We start from the raw sequence: 6,000 nt of genomic DNA, 5'->3' as shown, positions 1-6,000 counted from the left end.
GGATAATCTTCTGGACTGGAATGATGTGATGGAGCCCAATATAGAGAAAATCTATGGAATTAACTGCAGCCATGTGACAATGGAAAAACTTTTAAGAGATGACCCAGTGCATTTTGAAAAAAAGAACAGAGATATGATTTTACAGCAGTATTTCAGCAACCTATTCAGAATGGATGGCAAGAAAATATTTGGGATAGAGGTAATTCCCATCAGACTCTTACTATATGACTATGGCTTTGACAGCAAGATTATTATGGAATACTGATAATGGAAGATTGGATATTGAAATTACTGGACTTAACAAGACTACTGAAGATGGAAGATGGAAAATGGAACTAATAGAGATAATAGAACAATGGCTACTGAAATTATTGAACCTAACAGATTCTGATGTGATGGATTAATTGAAATGTTTATTTTGACTATGGTTATGACAATAAGATTATCATAATTAGTAATGAGATGGATTAATCGATATGCTTATCTGGAAAAAAAAATTGATAGATATATTTCTTAAAGAATTGAAACCTCTCTTTGACTTTTTGTGGAAAGAATAAAGTAATGTTTATGAGATTTGATGATTAAGTAAGATAACTACTGGAGGAAAGTGATTTTATAATATGACTTAAGAGACAGGATTGTTATATATTATAGACTTATAACTGATTTGATCTTTGACAAATGGGAAGTCAATATTTTACTCTTTATTTTTTATTTTTGTTTTTTTTTTTCTTTTTTTCTTTTTGTTTAACTATTTTTGATTTTGTTTTTTGTCTTTGAATGTTTTATGATTTTGTCTTGTATGTTTTATGAAAATCTGAATAAAAATTATTGAAAAAAAAAAAAAAAAAAAAAAGAAGCTATGTTCAAGATCACCCACAAGACTGGGATGAACGTTTGGGATGCTTCTTATTTGCATACAGAGAAGTCCCTCAGGAGTCAACAGGCTTCTCACCCTTTGAACTGATGTTCACTAGAAAAGTGAGGGGACCTTTAGAACTATTAAAAAATTCATGGGAAGGAACTCTGGGAGAGTACAAAACATCTGTAGTAGATTTTGTATTGGAATTCCGCAATAAATTAACATCAATGATGGAGGTGGTGAAAAAGAATTTGAGTCAAGCACAGCAGAAGCAAAGTTACTGGTATGACAGAACAGCCAGGGAACGTGTGTATGATGTGGGAGATATGGTTATGGCGTTCATACCCAGGAAACATGACAAATTACAGGCTAACTGGGAAGGACCATATACCATCAGAGAAAGGCTTGACACAGTGACATATGTAATTACCACAGACCAATTAAACAAAAACAAAGTGGTTCATGTAAATATGTTAAAGCCTTACCATACCAGGGATGCACAGGTGTTGCAAGTTACCTTATTCCCTGAGGGAAGTGGGCCTGAACTTCCAGATTTGGTACAGGAAAGCAAAGACAAAGGAGGGGTAGATGAAGTGGAATGGTCAGAAGAGGTGAAGGAGGAAGTAAAAGAAGAGATTCTGATAGTTCTGAAAAACTATGGGAATCTCTTTAGTAATAAACCTGGCCGAACCAGTATAGCCAAACATTCCATTAATACTGGAGATCATGCCCCAATCAGATCTATGCCATACCGTGTGAATGGGAAAGTTTTGAGTGAGATCAAAAAGGAGGTGGAAGATATGCTGGAATTAGGAGTGATCAGGGAATCCATCAATCCCTGGGCCTCAAGTATTGTCCTGGTTCCGAAAAAAGATGGAACGACAAGGTTTTGCATTGATTATCGGCTAATCAATAAAATCACGGTCCCAGATGCGTATCCTATGCCTAAGGTAGACGCTATGTTAGAGTTATTGGGGGCAGCAACCATTATCTCTACGTTAGACCTCTGTAAAGGATTTTGGCAAATGGAACTAGACGAGCAATCCAGAGCCAAAACTGCCTTCAGTACACCAGATGGGTTATATGAGTTTGTGACCTTACCCATGGGACTAAGGAACTCACCAAGTTCATTTCAGAGGCTAATCAATACTGTGTTGCGAGGCATGTCAGATTTTGCAGTGGCCTATATCGATGACGTGGCCATTTTTAGCAAGTCGGTGCCTGAGCATGTCCAACACCTGACAACAGTATTAGAGGCCTTAAGAAAAGCAGGCCTCACAATAAAAGCTAAGAAATGCCAGTTTGGGCTAAAGGAAGTAACCTATTTAGGACATAAGGTGGGGAGTGGGAAAATCACCCCCTTATGGAGCAAGGTGGAGGCAATACAAGCGTGGCCTGTCCCCTTAACCAAAAAACAAGTAAGGGCATTTCTGGGTGTGGCTGGTTTTTATAGGAAGTTTGTGAGAAAATTTGGGGAAATAGCAACCCCCTTGCATGAATTGACCAAGAAGACGTGTTCTGAGCGTGTGGTATGGACGGATGAATGTCAGAAGGCTTTTGATCTACTGAAGCAAGCCTTGTGCCAAGGACCCATATTAATAGCACCAGACTATGAGCAACCATTCATCGTGGCTACAGATGTGTCAGACCTCGTGCTGGGATTCATCTTGCTGCAGGAGAGAGAAGGCACCAGACATCCATTGGCGTATCTGAGTCGCAAGCTGACGCCGAGGGAGAAAAACTATTCGTCGGTCCAGAAGGAGTGCCTAGCGGTCGTGTGGGGACTGAACAAGTTGCGCCCATACGTGTGGGGACGAAGATTCACGGTAACAACGGATCATCGGGCCTTGTTATTAGGGTTGCCAGGTTCATGACCTGAGACTGATCCTGTATCTTTAGGAGAAGAGAAAGTCAGCCTAGTGCAGGTGTTCTTGCAACATTGTAATGAGAAAAACCACAAGGTAGAATTCTCCCTTCTCCCTGCACAACTTTTAAAGATACAGAAGACCTGTTGGAGACCAGGCCTGGCAACCAAGAGGTCTTCTGTATCTTTAAAAGTTGTTCATTGAGAAGGGAGAATCCCACCTTGTGGTTTTTCTCATTACAGTGTTGTAAGAACACCTGCAGTTGGCTGACTTTCTCTTCTCCGAAAGATACAGGATCAGTCTCAGGCCATGAACCTGGCAACCCTACTTGTTATGGTTGCAGACTATGAAAAACCATAACACTATGCTGCAGAGGTGGTCCTGGGCCCTACAGGACTATCAAGTGGACTTCCAGTTCATAAAAGGCAAGGACAATGTACTGGCCGATGGACTTTCCAGGCAAGTGGCTGGGACTGCAGTGACGTGACCAGACGGAGGAACAAAGAAAGACATTTTCCCCATAGAGACTTGTTTATATTGTTAACGCGACGTATAAATCCTGGAACAGGAATAATACTCTGCCGTTGTTTTAAGGGGGGGGAAATGTGATGATCCTGTATTAGTGTAAATAGGGTAAGTGCTGTTTGTTTAGAAGATACATGGTAAGTGGAGTGAAAGAGGAGGGGGAGTGAATGGGCAGTAGAATGCTGGATGATTGGCTGAATGTTTAAAATGGCTGAGAGTATAAAAGGAAGAATGTCAGGTAAATCTGGGTGAATGTGGTGTGGACGTTGGTGGACTTGAGAGGGTTGTTTTGGTGGGTTTTGAGAGGAGAGGGTGGAGTTCGGATTAATACTAAGACCAGTACCTCAGGAATAGATGTAACTATATGCTTAAGTGCCTTTTAAAGAAATCTTGTTATCTTTGTTATTTAATAAATATATTTGGTTTACCAAAGGCCTGATCCTTGGCTGGGGTTTCACAGACCAGAAGGGAAGGGAAGGTAAATACCAAGGCTGAAAGGAAACATATGGTGGCAGTGGTGAAGAGAATAACACCACAAGCAGTCTGAGTAAATCAAAGGGATTGGGGACAGCTTAAGCACTCAGTCACAGAGGTAACCAGATAGAGAGACTCAGGCAGAGTCTCTGGGACTACTGGTTATAGGACGTGACTGGTGGTGCTGCCTAGCAGGGGGATCTGTTGAGATCTGTGCTAGAGCGGGGAGAGAAACCATATAAAAGGACAGTCCGGACTGGTGGAGTCCCTGGTGGTGCCTAGAGACAGGCAGTAACCACGAGCAGGTAGGAACCTGACAGGGAGAGCCAGGGAAGGGCGTCACAGGCACCTCCAAGATGAGTAAAAAAAAAAGAAACAATGGTGTCCTTCTGTCCATAAGTATGCCAAGGATTGCGTCCTTAAACATTATGCCTGATGTGACGCATATTGCCCCAGAGCAATGCTTTTCATCAACATGGTGGTATGATATTTAGATTGGCTCCAAAAAGGTTTTCTTTGAGAAGAAATAATGGAAACGAGCTTGCATAAACAGCTGTGCTACATTGCTGCTACCATCGTGCCTCAATTTTTTTTAAAAAAAGCCTTCTTTAAAAAGGGACTTGTGGCATCTTAAAGTTTAACAGATTCACGGTGGCATAAGGTTTTGTGAACTAGAGCCCACTATGTTAAATGCATGAAATACTATCCTCAGTATGGATGCTTGCGGAATTCAGTTTCTGTCAATTTTGATGCAAACTGACCTGATCTACATTCGCTTGGTCTAATGTGCAAATTAGAACATAATGATCCTTAACCCATACATTAAAGTTGTCCAGAGAGGCTCTGTTTTTTGTGCCCCTGTTGGCTGAGGAGCAGAATACTAAGTCACATGACAAGGCCTTTTTGTTGATGGTGCCTAGACCATGGAACTCTTTGCCCTGGTGAGATCAAGCAGATTATCTCTTGAAGCTCATTTTGGCATCACCTTGAAGTCCCCTGAATTTGATTAATCTGTAGCAGGGGTGGGGAACCCCTTTCAGCCGAAAACCCACATTCCTTCATGGGGGACCTTTTGGGGACCCATGCCACTGCTGAGTGGATCGAGACAAAGAGTGGGTGGGGACAGAGGCAAACATGGGAGGAGCAACCAGGGATGGAAGGAACTGTCAATCCTGGTTCTCTTGGTTTCTCATTTTCCCAATCGTAATATCAGTTCTCCACATTTCTGCAGCAGTTCACAATTAAAAAAAATATCCTCATGAAAATTCTTCTGCAGTTTAGTGCAAATTTTGTATGCATTTTGACTAATGCACACATTCTTACAAGCAGTTTCTCCTAAGGCACGTTTGTATGTCATTTTCACTAATACATTCGTTTTTATGCACACTTTACACTAATACATGCATTTTTGTAAATACTGCTTGGTTGGAGAACTGCATCACAAAATTTGGATGTGTGAATTTTGAAGGATGGCTGTGTTTTGATTCTCATTATTTCGGTAAGTGCAAATTCCATGGGTTCGGCTTTAAATGTGGGCTGAATCCCTTCCCTAAGAGCCGCAGATACAACTTTTACCCATGTACAACAGATTACACTCCAGCCACAGAGAAGTCAGTAGTTCCTATACACACACCCACATCACTCCATCCTCCATCTAGACAAGAAGGAGTAGTCATGTAGGAGAGATGGTGCTGTGCACCTGGCCTCCCAGCAGGTGTGTCAATGCCACTTACAGGGAGGGAGAGGGGCAGAGGCGAGGAGGTGAGGAGGTCGGGGCCATGTGGGCACATAGGAAGACCTCATCCAGCACTCCCACCAATGCACCCACACTGTGCCACTGTCCCCCGTAAGCAGAAGTGAGACATCTGATGGGAAGCTGGCTCTGCTCTACTTGGTAAGCTGCTTCTGCAGGCAAACAAGAGGCACCATCACACTTCAAGGGCACATTTCAGCCAAAGGCAAAAGCACTCAAGCAAGAAACTGGGACATGGATTGGAGAGAATCCTAAGGGGCTGATAGAGAGTCTTGGAGGCCCACCTTTGGTCTGCAGGGCTGAGGATCCCTGGCCTTGACCTCTAAATAACATTGGTGCAGTCTGTTATTACGCTGCTGCTGTTCTGCTGGTGGACTGATGGTTTTGCTGCTCTCTGACGATACTGATTTTTAGCCTTCCGGGGGGGTCCCATGTGAATATCTGTTTAATTCTTAACCCCCTCTTTCATAGAGAAAACCGTGACATTGCATGCTCTGTAATGCCCTTTAGTGCTAAGGTCT

The sequence above is a fragment of the Rhineura floridana genome, chromosome 9 (assembly GCF_030035675.1).
Source record: "Rhineura floridana isolate rRhiFlo1 chromosome 9, rRhiFlo1.hap2, whole genome shotgun sequence".
Lineage (NCBI taxonomy): Eukaryota > Metazoa > Chordata > Lepidosauria > Squamata > Rhineuridae > Rhineura > Rhineura floridana.
The sequence above is the reverse complement of the archived record's forward strand: the minus strand, read 5'-3'. Positions refer to the sequence as shown.